The following is a 23882-nucleotide window of genomic DNA, read 5'->3' on the forward strand; positions in this document are numbered from 1 at the left end:
AGGCTCAATGGCCTCTGCCTCTTTTGCTATCTACTAGTTCTGTGATGTGGCCTGAGTCTCAGAAGGTCTTCCATCTTACCCAGTTAATGATCTCATTCAATATACAACCCTGTTCCTTACTAAAATGAGTACGTATGGCTCATAAGTGCCTTGGGACCATTCATCACCCCACTGTGGGAACCCTGCTTGACAGGTGGGAAATTCCTTAAGGGAACAGTAGTGAATGAAGCATTGATGAAGTCTGCCCAGTGATACCTTGCCCAGGGTCTCAAAATCCTGTACCAGTGGCAGAGCACAACAAAATTTACTGTTGCCTTTCTCTCTCTTTGATGCACAAGTCTCCTGCAGAAGAGAGGCTTGCAGCTTGAGGACATATTTGGATTAGTTTTCCTGTTGCTTCCAGACATGGCCCACACAGATTTTAATGGTAGAATCATGGAGGGGGGAGGGACTCTGAGGATTCTAGTCCACTGGGGTGCATTCTCTCTTTCGGTCCCCCTTTTTGTTGTTTAGTCGTGTCCGACTCTTTGTGACCCCATGGACCAGAGCACGCCAGGCACTCCTGTCTTCCACTGCCTCCCACAGTTTGGTCAAACTCATGTTGGTAGCTTCGAGAACACTGTCCAACCATCTCGTCCTCTGCCGTCCCCTTCTCCTTGTGCCCTCCATCTTTCCCAACATCAGGTCTTTTCCAGGGAGTCTTCTCTTCTCATGAGGTGGCCAAAGTATTGAAGCTTCAGCTTCACGATCTGTCCTTCCAGTGAGCACTGAGGGCTGATTTCCTTCAGAATGGATAGGTTTGATCTTCTTGCAGTCCATGGGACTCTCAAGAGTCTCCTCCAGCACCATAATTCAAAAGCATCCATTCTTCAGTGGTCAGCCTTCTTTATGGTCCAGCTCTCACTTCCCTACATCACTACTGGGAAAACCATAGCTTTCTTCAAGCAAAAGGGGCAGGGAGAACACCTGGATTAAAATCTGTGTGGATTGGGGGTGCTTTGAAGCATAGAATCATAGAATTGTAGAGCTGGACGGGGTCTCAAGAAGCATCTAGTCCCACCCCCTTGCAATGCAGAAAACTCAGCTAAAGCATCCAAATACCTTAGTTCTTCCGCAGGGGGAACTACTCACCATCTAATCAGTAATCGATTATTAGATTTAAGAGAACAGCTTCTTTAGGATGAGTGTTGGGTTGAAATAAACGACAGACGAATGACAAGTGTCATATGGGAGGCATCTCTCGAGCATGTCTCGGGAAGTCCCTTTTATTGAATATTACAGCATTGCCACATATGTGCTTGTTGCTGATTGGTTAACACAAATACAATGCGAGGGTTGCATATAGGCATTAATCATCAATAGATTAAAAGTTGGGAAAGGGAACACAGAATTGGACAGGCATGAAAACCTCCTTATTAAACTATTACTAGTGATTGATATAGCAAGACTTAAAAGAACATAACTATCGCATTCCGTAGATGTGGTCAACCATGTATTAAGAACAGGTCAGGGTACAATGTTTCATGAACTCAATGTGAACTAAACATTCTAGGGTGGGTGAGGAAGGAATGCTTCAGCTTAGAGCGGTTTGCCAGAGTCATGTGCAGAAGCAAGACTTCCCATCAGATGAGCTTAGTTTTTAAATGTTGAACAAGGTGATCAGTTTAGCCACAGGTCTGCTAGAGGCTGGATTATATTGAATGCTGTTTCCAAGACTTGTATTCCTGATGGTTTTCCCTGAAGAAGAACATGGATGTTCAAAATGCATTGGGAAATCTGTTCAATACCACATCTTACACCTATTGGTTCCTTATTATCTTCTTTCTGCTAATGCCTTTGCGTGCAAGCATGAAAATGGAGAAATATTGTGAGATCCCACTGGGGACACCACTGTTCGACATTGGTTATGATGATTGCATGGTATGGGCTCTTTCTTTGTTAGACCCCCCCCCCCAACGCTCCCCACCTCCAAGTCAGGAGATAAAAGAAAGAAGAAATTTTCAGAAGCGGATATGGTGGCGTAGAGAAATCAATACTTGTGGTAGGTGCACACATTTTTCTTGTTTGGCTTATTTTTGTAGAGTACTGTACTAACAATCTCCAAACCTGTCTGGACAGAGACAATAGTGGGGAAAAATAAACAATCCACACAGAAAGGAGGGCGACAGGGCAGCACCCCTCCATGGGGAGCAGGGATCCTATGACATCACCTTTGCCTCCCTTGAAAATACTTGCCCACCTCTCACCTGAGTGCTCTGCATATGCCGTGTTAGGCAAATTCAAGGAGACCAAGGCTTTCAGTGACTCTAGTCATAAATGGAGTCAAATGTTGAGACAAACATTGTGGGGGGGGGGGGACCATCAATATCTCTGTGTTCTTCTGGGGAAGTGAGGCATGATGCTGGAGACAAGAAGGAGGTACCGTATTTTTCGCTCTATAAGATGCACCAGACCACAAGACACACCTAGTTTTTGGAGGAGGAAAACAAGAAAAAAAATATTCTGAATCTCAGAAGCCAGAACAGCAAGACGGATCGCTGTGCAGTGAAAGCAGCAATCCCTCTTGCTGTTCTGACTTCTGGGATAGCTGCGCAGCCTGCATTTGCTCCATAAGACACACACACATTTCCCCTTACTTTTTAGGAGGGAAAAAGTGAGTCTTATAGAGCAAAAAATACGGTACTTTACGTGGCACATAGTGAAACTGGAATGCATCCCCACAAGATGTCATTGTGGGCGCGGTGTTTAAAAAAAGATTAGACAAATCAATGCCCAACCAGCCATGATGGCTATGCACTACCTTCAAGAGAAAGGAATTGTAATGGGAGATTGAAATTGCACTCAGGCTCTGCTCGTAGGCTTTTTATAGGCATCTGGTAGGTCACTGTGGGGATGCGAGTGGCGCTGTGGGTTAAACCACAGATCTTAGGACTTGCTGATCTGAAGGTCGGTGGTTTGAATCCCTGCAACGGGGTGAGCTCCTGTTGCTCGGTCCCTGCTCCTGCCAACCTAGCACCTTGAAAGCACGTCAAAGTGCAAGTAGATAAATAGGTACCGCTCTGGCGGGAAGGTAAACGGTGTTTCCGTGCACTGCTCTGGTTCACCAGAAGTGGCTTAGTCCTGCTGGCCACATGACCCGGAAGCTGTACGCTAGCTTCCTCGGCCAATAAAGTAAGATGAGCGCCGCAACCCCAGAGTCGGCCATGACCTGACCTAATGGTCAGGGGTCCCTTTACCTTTACCTTTACCTTTAGGTCACTATGGGAAATGGGGTCCTGGACTAGATTCGCCTTTGGTCTGATCTTGCAGGGCTCTTAGGTCCTTAGGCTGCCCTCCCCACTCTGGTGTCCTCCAGAGGTTCTGGACTGCAGTTCCCATAATCTCTGACCATTGGCCATGCTGGTTGGGGCTGATGGGAGTTGTAGCCCAAAACGTCTGGAGGGCACGAGCTTGAAGAAGGTTGTTCCCGTGTTATGACAGCAGGAAATGCAACATGTTGCATTAGATGGACTTTGGTGTGATCTAGCCAGGCATTTCTCGCAGTCTTAAAACGACACTCGGTTCCCTTCGTTAGGACATGTCTTGAGAGAAAGCCATGAGTCCTCAGCAACTTCCTCCTTTTTTTCTGGTTCGTACTTGCCAAATTCCCCTTTGATCTGTGTGGAAGGATTCCAAAGCTTGTTGAAGTCAATGAGCAGCTGTCCTTTGTCAAGGTGCTCCTCCGCTGTCGCCTCGCAGAATAATGTTTGATTGGCTTCTGCTGTTTGGTACAATGCACATAATATCCCCGGCCCACGGAGCTCTGCGATGCAAAAGGAGGGGCCTCCGCTCAGTAAAAAGCGCACGCTGCTCTCTCCGTGCCAGAGAATAATAGCCCTTTGCCACGGAAAGCTTGACACATAAAAGTTTATACCTGCCAGTTGTCAAGGCCACTGAACTCCTTTCGGCTCGGCGGCGTGTGCTACACTTCAGCCAGATACGTGCAGAGCAGTCTGTTAGCGGGGCAAGAGCTTTGAATGCGAGCGAGCATGGTGTGATGTGCTGCAAGCCGAGGCCTGAACGTGACCCTTCTTTGGAGACTGGACTCCGAGCTAATCACGCTGATTAGTAGCAAAATTTTCTCAAAAGCTCGGCTTGACGGGTTGTGATTCCCCATCAACAAGGAAGAAATTGCGGCGTATTGTTCAAACCGAGTCTCCGAAGCAAGAGCACGAAATCCTGAACAACGGAGAGGGAGGGGGTGTAAGAAAGAAGGCAAGAAAAACAACCTCGTTAAGCAAGGGAGCCTGCAGGACAGCTGCCCTGGTGATGGGAGGTTTGGGTTCATTGTTGTTATGGAAATTACTGTGGGGGGCACATCTTTAAAGTTGTTAAATGTTATGCCTGAATGCATCCTTTCAACTTGACAGCTCAGGGAAGTTACCTAGCTTTAAAAATAATATAAAACCAACTTCTTTGCCAGTTTCCTCCATTCTAAAGCTATTTTCCCCTTGAAAAAGGACTCCAGGAAGTTCCCAGAGGTGACAATTGCTGGCCAATGAAAGCCTAATCCCATCACCAGACTTGCCAAGGGGTCCAGACATGCAAAGGAAGTTCTATTGTACTTTGGGTGGTGGGACTTCAGAGGTGTTTGCCTATGCTCATCTTATACCTGGGTCTTGCACCGACATGTCTGCTTATGGTTATCTTGTACCGAGGACCTGTCTGGACATGTCTGCCAAGGTTGAACTAGTGTAACCCCTGTCTACCCCTCCCCTTTTGTGACATGTCAGTGATGTAGCAATGATGTGTCAGTGATCCTGTACGAACTGTATTCTGGGATATGGTGGGAAAGTTTTAAAAGTCATTGCTACCCCATCCTCGGGGTTCAAAATTCCTCTATGAACCTGTTGTGCAATAAACTTTGGTCTACAGCTATTTGTTGTTGTTTTTTAAAATGATCTTTTATTAAATTTTTAACAAGAAAAAAGTTACAAAGCAATAAACAAAAAACACAAGAAAAATACAAAAACCAGAATTTAACATAGAAAGAAAAATAAAAAATAAAAATAAAAATCCCTCTTTTTAGTATCTTACCGCTCATTTACTTATTTTCCTGACTTCCTCACACCTCCCTTTTTTGTATTCCATTTAAAAATTTGTTCAGCAAATTCATACCCTCTTAATTTACCCTTAATTATTTATCCTCACATATTATAACTTCAAATTTTTGTCTAATATCAATCCATTCTTGCATATTCTTATTTTACCTTATTACTAGAACCACTTCATTTCATTTCAAAGTCATTAACATTCAAAAATTTTACAGTGTTTCTGCAGATAGATTGGTCTACAGCTATTTGGTGGCTGGACTCTTTCCTTTATTCTGCAGGGACCCGCGGGTTCTGCCCGACGAGCTGGGGGACTGAGCAGCCTCACACCTAGATTTTTCCGTAACCATTGTGTAGGGTGCCTTTTGCTTGTTTCCAGGCAGGCTTGCCTCCACACAAGGGCAGGATTCCAAACTCAATCCACAGTTCAACAAAACAAAAAGCCATTATAGCGTTACTTCTTTAAGTCATAAGAGATGCAAGTCACTGCTTTGTGTGGGGCAAGACTGGACTTCCAAACAAGCCTCCAGCAAAGCCATTCTCTTCCCCTATCCCTACTACAATGTTCTTATGTGGGTCCCTGCATGTGAGGGACTAGAAAATAGGAAAATAGGAAAAAAGCTCCTTATGTCTTTCCATTCTGCAAACAAACGCAAACTCTCGATTTGTGAATGCAATCCCACAAATTGCATAGATGTTGCTGGTGCCACCCTAACTAAAATGAGGGCAAGCAGCAGCAGTGTACCTCGTAGCCGGGCCTAAGTGGATCGTGTTTGCATTTTGCTTTGTTTTCAGATATTCCCAGGATTGGTGAAACCTGAATTCACTCTAGAAAAAAAAAGGGATGGGTTATGGTCAAGGGCAACATCATTTGAACAATGCCCAGAAATTTTGTACTCAGGCAGCCTCAGACTAACAATAAAGCCCCATGTGGACAAGCCCTCTGTTCCACCACCGCCACTACTCTCCTGTTAGCTGATCATCCTGCCTGTTTTGAGTGAAAGGAAGCACTCTTCACTCAAAAGAAGAATCACCCAAGAGCAGTATGAACTCAGAAGTAGGCTGGACTCCTTCTTGCAGCAGTTGGTAGTTGCAGTCTCATTCTCTTGCACTTTGGACAGAAAACCGCCATTTTTATTTATTTATTTATTAAAGGTAAAGGGACCCCTGACAGTTAAGTCCAGTCGCGAACGACTCTGGGGTTGTGGTGCTCATCTTGCTTTACAGGTGGAGGGAGCCGGCGTTTGTCCGCTCTGCTGACAGTTTTTCCGGGTCATATGGCCAGCATGACTAAACTGCTTCTGGTGCAATGAGACACCGACACCAGAGCAGCGCACGGAAACGCCGTTTACCTTCCTGCTAGAGCGGTACCTATTAATCTACTTGCACTTTGATGTGCTTTTGAACTGCTAGGTTGGCAGGAGCTGGGACCAAGCAACAGGAGCTCACCCCGTCGCAGGGATTTGAACCGACAACCTTTTGATTGGCAAGCCCAAGGCCCAGTGTTTTAGACCACAGCGCCACCAGCGTCCCCCATTTATTTATTAGATGATAATAAAGTTGACACCCTCTTGAACTCTCTTGGAGGTGGCACACAAAGAAGGGACTCAGATGATGATCTCAGGGTTCGTGTCCGTTCCTATGGGGAGAGGGAGTCCTTGAGGTATTGCAGCATGTGTAGTAGAAAAGGCTGAGTCTGTGCAGAAAGCAACGGATGAGGAAAAATGCCAGCCCTTGGTTCCTGGCCTATCCCATCATGTCACTCGACTGCTGGAGCCACTGCATGAGAATGTTTCATCGAAGCTAAGCTGTGCAATCTCTAGAAATTAAGATGTACTTAACTCAAGTCGATGGCACTAGCCCAACAGATGCTCTAGAAGTAAACAGTTTCGCCATGAACAGCTCTTGCGGAGGTAAAATACATGGAAAATAAGAATTTATAGCATTTTTGAGCGTCTGAAGCACTCTGCATACATTATTTCAATATTTATTATTATCATTTATTTACAATGCTTTTCTCTCAAGTCCCTATGCACTCAGGGCAGCTTTTAGTTGAAGATAACAACTGTGTCTTAAATCAAGTCTGTAAAGCAGGCCATTACTATTGACCCCTATTGACCCCATGGTCTGCAGTGTGGTGGGGACTGTGGCCAAGACAGCAGCTGGCCCACGGCCCCTTCATGGGCTTGTGGATGAAGTGCAATGGGAAGATGTGGTTTCCTGACTCACAATTCACAGGATTCCTAATATTTCATTTATGACCTTTGTCTTCTGCCCTCCTACTAAGGAGCCCAGTGGGTGGGTGGGGAGTTATCCCTTTATTTATAGTATTAATATTATTAGTGTTATTATCTTATTTTTAAATTTATGTCCTGCCCTTCCTCCCGAGAGAGCCCAGGTTGGCAAACACATAAGATAAAACAATAAAAACAGCCCAAAGCATCTTAAAACTCATGTGTGTTCATATACACACACTGCTGAGAGGTTTAGGATCTTTTGCTGGAGAGTTATGACGTGCAGTTGGGACGCGGGTGGCGCTGTGGGTTAAACCACAGAGCCTAGGACTTGCCGATCAGAAGGTCGGCGGTTCGAATCCCCATGACGGAGTGAGCTCCCGTTGCTCGGTCACTGCTCCTGCCAACCTAGCAGTTCAAAAGCACCTCAAAGTGCAAGTAGATAAATAGGTACTGCTCCGGCGGGAAGGTAAACAGCGTTTCAATGCACTGCTCTGGTTTTGCCAGAAGTGGCTTAGTCATGCTGCCCACATGACCCAGAAGCTGTACGCCGGCTCCCTCGGCCAATAAAGCGAGATGAGTGCCGTGACCCCAGACTGGACCTAACGGTCAGGGGTCCCTTTACCTTTACCTTACGACGTGCAATGGTTATGCATGTGTGTTAACCCTTATTCTTATGCCCACAAGAAGCTATCACACGAAGAAATAAAAAAGCTCGGTTTAATATATAGAATAGGAGTGACAGAATATATATAAATGCTGCTTTGGACAGGAAAGTTACAGTCTAAAGTACGTAGCAAATCACTATGCATACACACCTTGATTAAAGGTTCCCTAACTATTCTAAAAGGCCTACAGAAGCATAAGCAGAAACTAGAAGTGCAACGAAGGGGGGGGGGAGAGGAAAGTATACCTGTCGTTAAAGCAAATGTGTGTTGAGTCCTGGGGAGTGCTGGGTAAGTGCTGCCCTGATGGAGTTCTGAGCTCACCAGCCTTTGAATCTATAATGGGGTTTTATACCTTTTGGCCAAGGCATAGCAGTGGAAAGGGGAGCGGGCTGAGTGATTTCTTCAATGTCCATTGTTCCTTCCAGGATAGTGAGAAATGGTTAAAACTGGCCATCCCGTTTGCTTAACAAAGACTTGTGATAGTGAACCATTACCTGAACCTAGGCATCTCTATCTGCCTTCAACTCTCCCTACCATTGTGTGAATGTATCCCACTGGAGAGTTGAATATCCTGTACTTACCAACTGAACTGGCATGTTTTAATCTAAAAGATTAGGTCAGGTGTGCATGAACTCAGGATATGCCCAAATGCAGGCACAGGCAAACTTGGCCCTCCAGATGTTTTGGGATTACAACTCCCATGATCCCTAGCTAACAGGACCAGTGGTGAGGGATGATGGGAATTGTAGTCCCAAAAACATAGTTTGCCTATGCCTGCCCAAATGCCTTTCAGCAGGGGGCTGAAATCTGGCTTGATCCAGGGTCACCAAAGCTCATGTCACATTAGTTATGTCAATCTTATACGTATGCCATGATCTACAGATATAAACCATATCGTAAGTTCAGATTCACACCTCCTCACACAATGGCAGTATAGTTGCGGACAGGGAAATATTTTTTACTTAAAAGGCTTTTTGCAGAGGAAGGTCTTCACTAGACACCAAAAAGACAACAGAAATGGGGCCTGCCAAATATTCGAGGGGGAGGGAATTCCAAAGGCTAGATGCCATGACACTAGGGGACTCATTCCTATATTGTGCAGAACAGACTTCCTGATAGGAGGCCTTCTGCAGAGTGCAGCAATTGATTGGGTACGGTATATATTTCACAAGGATGCTTCTAGACGTGGGTGAGCTAGCAGCACCCAGTTGTTGCTAATCTGCTTCAAACTCTGCTTCCCAAATGCTGGAACCCAAATTATATAGTCAAGTGATCAATTCCCCTTTCCCAGCCCCAAATATCAGGGGAGGTGATTTATGTTGGGGCCTTTGGGGTGGGGGAAAAGAGCAAGATGTGGCTTGTCTGATGGGGCTGGACCTCAATTCTAGCTTCCTAGTAGTGGGCTGACTGGGAGGGGTGAAGTGGTGGAGAATTCAGTGTGTTGTGGGTGCACTAACTTCCCCACAGCCTCCCTCTCTCCTCCTGATAAGTGGCAGAGACCCTCCTGCCTGGAAGCTAGTGGAAAGGATTGAAAGTTCTGCCCCGCTCACTGCAATATGAATTGTGACAGCAATTTGGGGTGTGGGACAGACCTAAGAGCAAATTATTTGGAAAGGGAAGAGTTAAAGGGATGGAGATAATTCCTGGAGGACGAGGGAAGGTTGTAGTCAAGGAAATCCAGCATCGCCTGAGCTCTGCGAGTGCGGCTTTCTCCCGACTGAAGTGCAGAGTGTTTGAGGACCACGACATTCGCAGGGAAACCAAAATGCTTGTTTACAAAGCTATTGTACTACCAACCTTACTATAAGCTTGTGAAACATGGACCACTTATGAACGCCATCTCCAGCTCCTTGAAAGATTCCATCAAAGGTGTCTCCGAAAAAAATTACACATCCGAAAAAATGTACACATCACTTGGGAAGGCAGGTGAACTAATATCGGTGTACTGGAAGAAGCAAAGATCACCAGCGTTGAAGCAATGATTCTTCAACATCAACTTCGTTGGATTGGTCATGTTATGCGGATGCCTGATGATCGTCTTCCAAAGCAACTACTCTATTCTGAACTTTAAAATGGAAAGCGTAATGCTGGTGGTCAACAAAAGAGGTTTAAAGACTGTCTCAAGGCAAATCTAAAAAAATGTAGTATAAACACTGACAACTGGGAAAGACTTGGCAAATCCACACCGTGATCAACTCCCGCCCGGAAACCAATGTCCCCACTGTGGAAGGACGTGTGGATCCAGAATTGGCCACCACAGTCACTTATGGACTCATTGTTAAAACCGTGTTTATGGAAGATAATCTTACTCGGCTACGAGTGATCGCCAAAGAAGAAGACAGCAGTCAAAGAAATGACTAGAGCAGGGGTAGGCAACCTAAGGCCCATGGGCCACAAGCAGTTCACGGTGGTCGTTTAACTGGCCCACAAGCCGCCTGCTTGGTGAGTCCCCATGTGCTGTGCTAAACCAGCACAGAAAAACCGGCATGGGGACTCACGTCTGCAGTGCCAGAAATCACGTCTGCGCAGACACAGATGCCAGAAATCACATCTGTGCAGATGGCAGCGCCGGAAATTGCGTCTGCACAGGTGCCAGAAATCGCATGCACGTGCGCTCACGCCCACACACAATCCTGCCCATGCAGGGATCTCCGCTGGAGTGAACTGGCCCAGGCGAGGTAAACCTTGCTGACCCCTGGACTGGAGCAACCAATATAGGCTAAAATGTCTGAGAAAGGCATCAAACAGGACTTCCAGGTTAGCGCCATCGACTAATGGTGGATTCCCTCCGAGCTCCGGAGGGAATCGGCTCCGCAGGATCGGGTCTTGTCCGCGACGACGACGCGGGGATCCTTAAAAATCACAGGCGCGGATGCCTGTGAACCTGGTGACTCGGCGGGCACCATTTGCACCCCCCCAAACACATATAATTCCAATTACTTATTTTCATTTAACTTATTTCTCAGACCTCCTCACACCTCCCCTTCTTGTATTCCAATTTAAATTATTAATTCAGCAAATCCTTATTATCCAAATTTAAACATCAATACTTAAACATCGTTGTTCATTTTTCCTAAAGTCGACCAAAATTTCCCTTCCGCGGCTTTCCCCAGTTCCAAACAAATAGCAAAACAAAATAAAAACAAAGCAAGTTATAATTATATACCCTTTGGATTCCCAGACTCCACCCACCCCTTTCCCGGTTTCAGTATTGTATTTTTGTTATTTTTTGTTAAATTGTTGTTTTTGTGTTTTTTTTTTTTGAAAATGCTAATAAATATTCAAAAAAAAAAAAAAAAAAAAGAGAGAGAGAGAAAGGCATCAAACAGCTTCATGTTCATCTGTATCTGGAGAGATTGTTCCATTGCATTAAAAAAGAGAAATGGCTGGATTTTCAGTTCTGCAGCAATTTTATTTTATTTTTTTAAATCCTCATGAATATTCTTCAGCATTTTATTGTGAATTTCTCTCAACTGACACATTTTTTGTCTGTAGCTGTGACTAATGTACACATTTTCTGCAAGCAACTTCTGATATAATGCAGTTTTGTATGTTATTTTCATGAATATATTTACATTTATACACATTTTCCTCTAATACAATTTCCCCTAACACAATTTTTGAAACATCATTTGGTTGAATAACTGCATTGAAAATCCAGAAAGTGTGAATTTTCGAAGGGGGGTTGTGCTTTCCGGTTCTCATATTTTTCCAGAAAGTGTAGATTTGATTCATTCAGCGTTAAGTGTGAAGTGAATCAAATTCTTCAACCATCCCTAGTCCCTCCCTCCCTCCAAACACTACACACCTGTAGACAGACAATGTGAAAATCTCTTCAGTTGTCTTGAAGCCAAAAAGACATTTGAGAGAGTGGAGGGGAAGTGCTGTTAGATTTGTTGTGTAAGAGGGAAAAGGAACACACACTAATTGGCATTAATTACATAGCAAAACAAATGAGTGCAAGTTCTAGATGGGAGTACATTGCATTTGGTATTCCCGGAGCGCGAGTCTTGAGCGCATCTCATTAGCTTAATACTCTGATGGAGATAATTCAATATCGAATGGGTAATTGATATGACATTGAAGCATGCAAGGGGATTAGGCTCCTTGCCCATGAAAGGAGACCAGAGGAGCTTCTCATGAAAATGCACAAACATTGTAGCTCTGTGAGACAAGATAGGCAGTTAATTAAAGCTCCTGGGAGCAACACTCTAGTCTACCAAGGACAATGGAGTCCCCTCCACCCCCAGCACCTGATTTCGTTTCAGCCTTGTAAGAGAAACAGAACATCGCTCGGAAAATGTTCTTCCAGATGTGGGACGCATGGCCTTCCTGGCCATCGAGCATTCAGAGGGTGGACAAAACAGCTGCACATATCGTTCCAATTCATGACAATCCCATCAAACTCACAACTTCTGGGCAGCATGTGGCAGGTCAGAAATGTACTCTGGCACCCCCTCCACCCCCTGGGTCTTTGATAAGCCCCTCTGTTTCTGCAGACTCACATAAGCAGGATATCTGCAAGGAGGCTGGGAAGGGTTAGTATGCTGTTCACAGCCCGGGTGAGCTGTTATGGCAAGCCTGTAATGCCAAGTTCAGCCCTGTTGAAGTTTCCTTCTATACTGCCATTAATAAGTGAAGAGGAGCTGTGCTGTGCTACTTTGCTTTCTGTCTCACTGTAAATGAGCTAAAGCCTTCAGCCTGTGGGGCAGTTCTTACATATATGCTGAGTCGCCTGGGAATTGTTCGTAGCCAAATAAGTAGGGCAGCAGGGGGATTGTGAGTGTGTGTCTTAGTAGCATTCTTTATCCATTAGTCAGATGTCCAGAGTAGAGGCACCAAGTTTAATTGGTACATTTATCAACTAATGCTTTCATCGATTAATCAGCGAGGAGCTGGTGGGGCACATGTGTTTAATTTGGCGAGGCTATTTTGGATCTTCTACGTTTCTCTAATAAGGAATGAAAAATAAAATATTGGCAACAGCCTCTCCTTCTGACAGTGAGTGTCAGTCTTGTTCAACTTGTTCAATATCTCAAAGGCATCTGGACTGGAGTTCTGATAAAATGCAAAATTTTATTTACATGTATTGATTGGTTAAAAAGGAGATGATCTATCTATCAGTTAAAACATCTGAAATGGTGGACAGCTCTGTTCTAAAGGGGCATGCAGTGGCGTAGCGTGGGTTGTCAGCACCCGGGGCAAGGCAAGTAATTTGCACCCCCTAACCCGTGGATTTGCGCCCCCAACCCGTGGATTTGCCCTAACCCCAGATGTTGCGCCCGGTGCGGCCGGCCCCCCCTGCACCCCCCACACTACGCCACTGGGGACATGTCAGAAGAGTTGCTATAACTCCATCGTATATGCAAGATGCGTGGCATGAAAGAGAGCAGAGAAGTTTACCTGTTAATGGAGCAATGAAAATGGCCTGGCTGTCTTGTCCTTGGCTGTCATTTGAGCTGCGGTCATTCCTCTCCTTCACCTGGAGAGGTCCCTGCCAGATGGCTGAGGGGTCGCCTTCTGTTTCTTGGGCTTGGCAGGAGGAGAACTCTGTGTGATAATGACCCCAAGCGGTGCTGGACTCCAGGATTCCCAAAGGTGAGAGGCCTGGGCAAGGACCTTGTGGTCTCAACATTAATAACGTTAATTATACCTGGCTTAGCAAAGGTGTCAGGCGATTTAGAGCCAAATAGAATTCATTAAGGCTCCCCCTCCTTCTCCACATTAGCTCTTTGCCAAGGGCTTGGATGCTACCTCTTTGTCATGCCTTGCGTTTTCCTGAAGTCCCTTCTTTTAGCTGGGCTCTCAGCTCCTCATATGGCAGAAGAAGGACCAGATAGGTTGATGGCAAGTGATGATCTGCAGAAGCCCATTGCAAGCCCATGGCAGGAGTAGCTGATGTGCACAGAAAAGGATGCTGTGGAGGAAAGGAGGGATACTTCTGAGTTCAGCTTTGGGCCTCAGTCTCAAGCTGGGACCTCTTGTGGCTCCCTTTTCTTTCTGACCTAGAGAACCAACCTTGGTTACAATGGGTTCTCCAGACTTGACTCTCTTTCTCAAGGGAATGCAGCTGCCAGAAGCCATCTTTCGTGTAGCAACACTTCACATTCATGGAGTGCTATTCCAAGGCTGGATCGAGACACAACAAAAACATGCAAACTTTGTATGAGAAATCGCGTTGGCAAAAAAATGAAACTCTACAGCACCACATCTGGTGCCACAGTGTTATAATGCAGTGTTTCCCAACCTTGTGCCTCCAGATGTTTTTGGCCTACAACTCCCATCATCCCTGACCACTGGTCTTGCTAGCTAGGGATGATGGGAGTTGTAGGCCAAAAACATCTGGAGGCACAAGGTTGGGAAACACTGTTATAATGCATATAAAACGCATATAAATGCTTTTTCTTTACCCAATAAAAATTGGGGGAGGGTTGATGTGGAAGGCTGCTGAGGAGAGATAATGACTTGCTCTGGACCACTCAGTGAATTCATTTTATCTCCAATCCTCCCCCCTTTTTATTCTACTTTGCAGCCCAGGCTTTCAAAGTGGCTAAAAATTCAAAATCCAATATGCATATAAGATGCACTCCAATTTAAAATTGCTATGGTAAACACGGCAACTATACAATGCTAGCAAATGCTAAAGCAATCATCCAAGGAGCTGCCCTTCTAGTCATTATTCAATATGTACCGTATTTTTTGCTCTATAACACACACCCGACCATAACACGCACGTAGTTTTTAGAGGAGGAAAATCCGTAGGCATGCCACCCGTAGGCATTCCCTCCATAACACGCACAGACATTTCACCTTACTTTCTAGGAGGGAAAAAGTGAGTGTTATGGTGCAAAAAATACGGTATTTCATTTCTGAGATGACGTTCTCTGCCATGCTCTGTCCTAACTTCTATGATGAACTAGGTTGGATCCTGTCCCCGTCCTCAAGGTATGTCTGTAGACTGACATTCTAGTGCGTTGCTTCTATGGAACCTCACCCCCTCCATGCACATATACATGGGGTGTCTTTTTTTTTTTAAGCTTACCTCCTTGGGGTCTTGAAAGGTGTTTAATCTCAAGGTGAGGAATCGGAAGCCAGGGGTTAAAGCGGTTCCTTTTTAATGGTTCATTCATTTATTATTCATTGCATTAATACCCCCCCCTTTCCTCCAAGGAGCTCAAGGTGACATAGAGCATACTTCTCCTCCTCCTCCCCATTTTATCCTCACGACACCCCTGTGAGGTAGGTTAAGCTGGAAGTGAGCGATTGGCCCAAGGTTATCCAGTGGATTTCAGTGCTGAAGTGATATTTGAACCCTGCTCTCCCAGGACCCAGTCCAGCACTCTAACCACTGCATTGTGCTGGTTCTGGTTAAAGAGGCATTTGAAAACCATTGCTGTCCAGATAGGTGTTTATTGTGGGCTTGGTCTCCTCCTGTGTGCAAGATTCCTCCCCCACCCTCATGATGTGATTGGCAGCCTGTACCAACCCTTTACCTGGTAAAATCTGTGCATGCTCTGGTTATCTCCCGCTTGGACTATTGCAATGCGCTCTACGCGGGGCTACCTTTGAAGGTGACCTGGAAACTACAACTAGTCCAGAATGCGGCAACTAGATTGGTGATGGGGGCGGCCGCCGAGACCACATAACTCCAGTCTTGAAAGACCTACATTGGCTCCTGGTATGCTTCCGAGCACAATTCAAAGTGTTGGCGATGACCTTTAAAGCCCTAAACGGCCTTGGTCCAGTATACCTGAAGGAATGTCTCCACCCCCATCATTCTGCCCAGACACTGAGGTCCAGCTTCAAGGGCCTTCTGGCAGTTCCCTCACCAGGAGAAGCCAAGTTACAGGGAACCAGGCAGAGGGCCTTCTCGGTAGTGGCACCCACCCTGTGGAACGCCCTCCCACCAGATGTCAAAGAGAAAAACAACTACCAGACTTTTAGAAGACATCTGAAGGCAGCCCTGTTTAGGGAAGCTTTTAATGTTTAAAGGTTATTGCATTTTTAATATTCTGTTGGAAGCCGCCCATAGTGGCTGGGGAAACCTAGCCAGATGGGCGGGGTATAAATAATAAATTATTATTATTATTATTAGTTGAAAAAAACAGACAACCCTGTTTCTAGCAATCCATTTGCAATGTCTCAGTGACCCCTTTGCAGATTAAACCCCTGTCTGGAAGCAGACAGGGAACTCTGTTGGTTAATGATATCAAACAGTTCAAACTGAATCTCCTTGGCCGGTAGCTGTAGTGTCTCAAGTGGCACTCATTGCACCTGGTGACATGGTAGTGCTCATGTGTGCATCTGCATAGAGTCAATGTGCCACAGCCTTCTGGAAGATTTAACCCCTAAAGACTTTGGGGCTGGGATTTCAAACTTTAAGCTAGTACACATGTATGCAAAGAGAGACAGCGTAGTGTTGTGTCAGACTAGGACCTGGGACACCAGGGTTCAAATCCCTACTCAGCCATGAAGCTCTCTAGGTGACATTGGGTCAGTCACTGCTTTCTGGCCTACCTACCTCAGATAAAAGGAGGAGGAAGAAAAGTATGTAAGCCACCTTGCGCTCCTTGGAGGAAAGGCGGGATAGAAATGCAATAAACAAATAATATTTGTTTAAAGGCATTTGCAAAAGAAGAACCGGGGGCAGTGATTTTCTAGGAACAGCATGCAGAAAATAGGGGCCAGCCCTTACGCTGTGAAAGGAGGCCTTGCGCAAGCCCTAGAAATGACAGGGGAATGTGGCTGAGGAGAAAACGGGTTGTTGGCGCTTCTGTTTTAAAAGTTTACCCAGTTTAACCATTTGCCAATGTCTGGTGAGGGACGCGGGTGGTGCTGTGGGTTAAACCACAGAGCCTAGGACTTGCCGATCCGAAGGTCGGCGGTTCGAATCCCCGCGACGGGATGAGCTCCCGTTGCTCAGTCCCTGCTCCTGCCAACCTAGCAGTTCGAAAGCATGTCAAAGTGCAAGTAGATAAATAGGTACCACTTTGGTGGGAAGGTAAACGGCGTTTCCGTGCGCTGTTCTGGTTTGCCAGAAGCGGCTTGGTCATGCTGGCTACATGACCCGGAAGCTGTACGCCGGCTCCCTCGGCCAATAAAGCGAGATGAGCGCTGCAACCCCAAAGTCGTCTGTGAGTGGACCTAATGGTCAGGGGTCCCTTTACCTTTAATGTCTGGTGAGCCCTCCTCCTTTCTGCCTCATGCAGCAACTCCTTTCTTCCCCACACAGTTCCCCCCCCCCCCAGCTTCTGAGGGAAAGACTGGCCCCGGCTTTGTGAGATAACACATCAAACTGTCAGCTGTCTTGGCACTGCAGCCAGAGGAGATAAATATTCCAGCAGTGCAGAGAGCAACCCCTTGTGCCCCAGCAGGAGCTGACCCCATGACAGATGAGCTTGAGAGCAACACTGACACAATGGGGGCAGCAGGATCTTCAGAGGGCAAAAGCAAGGTCTCTCTCTCACCCACCTTCACCCAGCGCAGTTCCGGTTTAAACCTTCAGCAAGATCTCAGGTGGAAATGCTTTTCTGGACTGGGGTAATGCAAAGGCAACCAGGATCCGGCATGTTCAACTGCTCTGTCAACGGAAACGCTCCACCCCACCACCTCAAAAAGCACTGCACTTAGAAAACTCGCACACCAGGGAGTAAGATGTAATTTATTATTATTATTATTTTAAATAAATTTTATTAGTATTTTCCACACAACAACAACAACACGAAAGATATAAAATAATAACAATACACAACACACTAAAATCAACATTCGAAAACTAAAACAACAACAACAAAAAACAAATCCATATCTTACAAGTTAATATTATAAACACTAAAGCAACAACAACAAGGCATTGTCTTCCACCAATCCCACAGCACCTCCTTTATCTCTCATTGTGTCTTCCTGTTTTCCTGTTTTCTTTATCGTCTCTATTCTAACATCTAGATATAAATCCTTCTTTCATATCCTTTCACTTCACAAGGTTATTCCAAACTCAGCCAGATTTCTGCCCTCGAACCTTGACTTTTGACGTATTCATTTAGTCACTCCCATTCTTTTTTTACTTCACTTTTTGGTTTTTGTCTTATTATGTCTGTCGATTTGGCTAATTCTAAGATGTAAGATGTAATCTAGTCATCTTGCCGCTATACAATTTTTCTGTATGCGAGGGAATCACACCCCACTCCCTCACCCTCACAGCAAAACCTTCAGAAATGCAATTCCCCAATCGGCACCTCAAAGTGGCTCCAGGAAAACTACTAGGAATTGTTTCCACTGAAGTATGATCTGGCAGAAATGGCTTCTTCGTAATTCCACCTGTGGAACCGTTGTTAGAAGATCTGGGGGCTGGAGGAAAGAGGATTACTTGTCATGCAATGGCAGTACGTATGATTGACAGGAGAAACCTCCTAGGAGGTGAAGTGGGAAAGATAACTGACAGCACATGGTTTCTATACTCATTTTGCATATACGTGTGTGCATGTTTGTGTGTATGAGAATTTAGATGTGGAGGTGAAACTAAATAAAACCCTTGGCACAAAAAGAAAAAAGAAAAAAAAGAAGAAGCAGATTTTAAAAATATATTTTCCCATTTAATGTACTCTTTTAAAAATCTGCAGAACTCTTCTGTTTCTTTTAGCAAAATGACAACTCAATAATGGTAGTAATCATAAACGTCTATTGTACTTTAACAGTGCTTTTCTTTTTCTTTCTTTGTTTTTAGAAAATCTTTATTGAGTTACATAACGTACAAAACAGAAAACACTACAAATGAATAGAAACAATAAAGTAAGAAAAGATAAAGAAACAGACATAAACAAATACAATATATGACATTTACATGACAGAACTTCCAATAATTCTCATTATACTGCTTATATTATCTGTATTCCTTGCACAGATTCATATTATTTTGTTATATATATATATATATATATATATATATATATATATTCCAATATTATATTTTATGTATTTCTTGCTTACCAGTATCACTCTATTTCTGCAAGTATTTTATTGTTCATACAGTATGATTTTAAATATTCTTTAAATATTTTCCATTCCCTATACACCTTCTGGTTTGATATGCAGAGTGCTTTTCAATTAAAACACCAGCCCTTGATAGGAGGATTATTGCCTCCAGTTCCAGATAAGGAATTAAGCCCGAAAGTAGTGACTGGTGCAAACATTTTCAAGAAAATGCTTAGGGTCTAGGAGGAAGCACCCTCTGGGTACACACTACACCTTAATGTTGTTGGGAATTGTAAACCTCTGAGTGGTAAACTACAGTTCCCAGAATTATTTCAGCGAAAGAATGTGCTTTGACTGTACAGTGTATTAATAATAGGCACACACATCTCTTTTGTCTCGTCATTTTCTCTAGTCAAACAGCACTGGTGGCAAGTGTTTTGAAAGTACTACAGACCCTGGAAAAGCACACACACACAACTGTATACCAGAAACATCAGTAGGCTGGCTACACCACTACAGACAACAGCAGTGCCTCTGTCACACTGCCTTCGCCTTCAGCACTTCGAAAAATTCCATCTTCTGGATTCAGATTTCCTGGAAACCAGAAACTCCATTCATAGCTGGGATTTAAATTAGGTGCAGCTACTGGTCCACTTTGACTGCTGCTTCTGCTTCACAACTGTAGGCAGTGTGAGATTTACATATAAGCTAAAGAAGCTACAGCTTAGGGCCCCACTCTCTTTGGGCCCCGCAAAAAAATTAAAGGAAAAGAAACCCTGGATGTACACTTTCAAAATATAAGATAAAAAACAAATAAAATAAAACCTACATACAGCAACAGTGTTTTGTGTTGTGTAGGCTCCTATGATGTAAGTCATCGGTAGGCAAACCGAGGCCCAGGGGCTGGATCCGGCCCAATCGCCTTCTCAATCCGGCCCGTGGACGGTCCAGGAATCAGCATGTTTTTACAAGAGCAGAATGTGTCCTATTATTTAAAATGCATCTCTGGGTTATTTGTGGGGCCTGCCTGGTGTTTTTACATGAGTAGAATGTGTGCTTTTATTTAAAATGCATCTCTGGGTTATTTGTGGGGCATAGGAATTCGTTCATTCCCCCCCCCCAAAAAAAAAATACAGTCTGGCCCCCCACAAGGTCAGAGGGACAGTGGACTGGCCCCCTGCTGAAAAAGTTTACTGACCCCTGATGTAAGTCATGGGCCCCGCCTGCTAGCCTGCTCCCTAAAATATCACCGGTTTGCTCATTTCTATATATAGGGTGCCTACATTCTGCATGTGCAAATGGCTTTGGATACCTATTAGGTCCATAAATTACCATATAGCATATATTCAATACACAAAAAAGCGACAATTTGTTGTTGACAAAGGACAGCTGGACATATAAAGGGCCCCATTACCTTCACTAGCTTAGGGCCTCATCAAACCTAAATCCAGCCCTGACTGTAGGGAAGATGCAACCAAGCGAGACCTCAGCCATAATTGGTCCAGCTAGTCAAGCGCTTAGCAAAGTCCCCCCCCCCCCAACCTGTGTGAGCTTAGCTAACTTGCAAACATTTCCAGCTCAGATTTTTTTTGCCTAGACTTTTGCACATCTCTTTCCCTTTCCCTGACTCTCTCTTTCAGAGCTGAAAAGGCAAAGCAAGACTGACCAGCTCCCTGTAGCAGCAGCAGCAGCAGCAGCAACTAGCTGATGTAGGAAAGCAGGTATTGGGCTAAACAAGGGCTGATCTCCTCCTGCAGAACTGGACCCCCTGCCTTGTCCCATAAGAATCCCCTATTAGTGAGGCACTCATGTGATTTTTCTTGGTCTAAACCACCTGTAGAAGCTGCTATTTTCACATCCTCCAAGCTCTAATGGCTTTTCACATTCCAGAAGTGCTGTTCTTCATATTTCTCCCAACCATCACCTCCCATTAAGGAAACATCTGTCATTCTGGTCTAATAGCAGGCAATTTCCCTAACAAAGGAAAATTGCCCCCTCGCTCTATGCCACTGGATGCATATAAAGCTATCGGCCCTTCTTGCTCCGCAAGGGCTTCTCTGCCAGCAACGCTCCAGGGACTGGCAAGAATTCTTAACACTCCTGTTGCACTTTTTCAGAGGGATTGCAAACTTCATGTCATGCACTTTATTGCAGTAATGGGCAGAAAGGTTTCCCCAACCTTTGAGGTGAGGGAGACTCTCCTGGAACTCACTCTAATGCCCTTCCAACACCAGACAAAGACCTTTTTATTTCCCCAAAGTTTTTCATTTTTGCTTTATTTAGATTGTTTCCAAGGTGCTTTCATGGGATTGCTGCTTTTAGCTTAATTTTAATGTGTTACTGAATGGTATTTATAATGCTTTATTGTAAGTGGCCTGATAATATATTTGAAGTGTGGGGTATAAAATCCAAATAGACAGCAACCTGGTAAAGGTGGCCAACTTTATTGCACACAGACCCCTCTAAATGCTGCAGAGGGGATGTAGCATCTAAGAGATACCGCCTTGCGCGAAGCAGAGCTGAACCAGGAGCTACCTGGCTTTCTGAAGCACACCTTCCACTTTCCTCTCCTCTCGCTGTACCCGATCCACCTGCTCGCTGGTCGCTGGCCAAGGTATCAAGAGGACACACCACTTTGTCACGGGAAAGTGGCTGCTAAGAAGGCATTGCTTAAGGACTTGAATGGCCGGGAGACTTTTAACAAGATCAATACCACCTCTAGAAAAGATTACATGCTATGCTAGGCAGCAAATAAACCGTTGCTGCTGGATTTGGAAAACATTTATAAAGCCTATTAGGGATAATAAAGCAGACCAGCAAAGAAAGAATGAAAGCTCCTATCTACTCCCAGCAGGCTCCTGGCTTCCCTCCCCCCTCCATTGTATTAAGTTATTGAATTAAAAGCCAGATAAATCAAAAGATAGCAAGGCTTTGCTGTGATCATTGGTGGCAGCGGCAGTGGCAATGTGGAAGTGGGGTCATGCGGACTGTTCCAACAAGATTGCTTTATCCCTGCTTGGAATCACTAGCCAATTGCCCCCAGCCCCTGCTCCCGCAAGACTAAGCCAAGATCCATGGCGCATTGTCTCTTGTTGACTTTGAAATCCTCCAGGGGCACACAACCCACCAGGAAGGGCCCCTGTGAAAATAAACCCCGCTGGAGTGAATGAGAACACGGCAGTAATTTTGCAAGACTCCTGTTCATTTCGGCGAAGCTAGCACAGGGGAGCTACCTATGGATTATGCTCCAGATTAGCCATGGCCAGTAGGAGCTAATGGGATTACATGGCACTGAGCGCCAGATGAATGGCTCCCTGCTCCCTTCCCAGCCAAGTGAAGCTAGATATTTGGGCCTGAACACTGTTAGAAAAAGAAAAGAAAGCCAATAAAGTCCCCATCTTTTCTCTGTATGCATGCTGTATTGCCATAGCAAGTTTGGAAAGCGTAATGCTGGCGGTCAACAAAAGAGGTTTAAAGACTCTCTCAAGGAAAATCTTAAAAAATGTTGTATAAACACCGACAAGTGGGAAACACTGGCCTGCGAGCACTCCAGCTGGAGAACAGCCTTTACCAAAGGTGTCATGGGCTTTGAAGACACTCGAACTCAGGACGCAAGGGAGAAACGTGCCAAGAGGAAGGCACGCTTGGCAAATCCACACCGTGATCAGCTCCTGCCCGGAAACCTATGTCCCCACTGTGGAAGGACGTGTGGATCCAGAATTGGCCTCCACAGTCACTTACGGACTCCTTGTTAAAACTGTGTTTATGGAAGACAATCTTACTCGGCCATGATTGATCTCCAAAGAGGAATTTATATACCATATTTAGCACAAATATGTTGTACTCAAGGTGATTTATAAAAAGAAAGAGCGTTTGATACATTAATAGCACAATAGTCATAATTCAGTGCCACTATGATATAGAATGATTAAGTAACCATATATTCAATAAATATATTTATGCTTCAAGGTGCTATAATAATAATAATAATAATAATAATAATAATAATAATAATAATAATTTTTTATTTATACCCCGCCCTCCCCAGCCAAGGCCGGGCTCAGAGCGGCTTACAAGCAATAATAAAAACAAGATGAATGATTACAACTTAAAAACAAAAATAAAATACAACATTAAAATAATGGAACATTAAAATATTAAAATGTAGCCTCATCGCAGGAGAAGGAAAAGAAAGAAAGAGGAGGAAAAAGAGAGAGAGAGAGAGAGAGAGAGAGAGAGAGAGAGAGAGGGAGGGAGGGAATCAAATTGGCTCCAAGCCAAAGGCCAGGCGGAACAACTCTGTCTTACAGGCCCTGCGGAAAGAAATCAGATCCTGCAGGGCCCTGGTCTCATGAGGCAGAGCGTTCCATCAGGCTGGAGCCAGAGTTCAAAAGGCCCTGGCTCTGGTTGAAGCCAATCTAACTTCTTTAGGGCCTGGGACCACTAGGGTGTTATTATTTATGGACCTTGAGGCTCTCCGTGGGGCATACCGGGAGAGGCGGTCCCGTAGGTAGAAGGGTCCTAGGCCGTGAAGGGCTTGAAAGGTCAAAAGCAGCACCTTAAATCTGACCCTGTACTCCACCGGGAGCCAGTGCAGCTTCATGGGTGAATATGCTCCCATGGCAGAGACCCCGTGAGGAGCCTCGCTGCAGCATTCTGTACCCGCTGGAGTTTCTGGGACAGCTTCAAGGGCAGCCCCGCATAGAGTGAATTACAGTAGTCAAGCCTGGAGATGACCGTCGCATGGATCACTGTGGCCAGGTCGGGGCGGGAAAGGTAAGGGACCAACTGCTTGATGCGGCGAAGGTAGAAAAATGTCGCCTTGGCTGTTGCTGTAACTTGCGCCTCCATGGAAAGGGAGGCGTCAAGGATTACACCCAAACTCTTAACGGAAGGCAATGGCACTAATTGGGCCCCCG

At 45.0% G+C, this 23882-nt stretch overlaps 1 long non-coding RNA gene across 1 annotated transcript in view; it reads right to left on the reverse strand.

Annotated features, from left to right (window-relative positions):
• Positions 1 to 1220: 1220 nt before the first annotated feature.
• Positions 1221 to 23882, reverse strand: part of LOC310846888 — a 533700-nt gene continuing 511038 nt past the window's right edge. Inside the window, exon 2 of the long non-coding RNA XR_014565586.1 lies at positions 1221 to 1631. This is a non-coding gene — a long non-coding RNA (uncharacterized lncRNA). The remainder of the gene's footprint in view (positions 1632 to 23882) is intronic.

This window comes from Podarcis gaigeae (genome assembly GCF_964106915.1).
Source record: "Podarcis gaigeae genome assembly, chromosome: 6".
NCBI lineage: Eukaryota > Metazoa > Chordata > Lepidosauria > Squamata > Lacertidae > Podarcis > Podarcis gaigeae.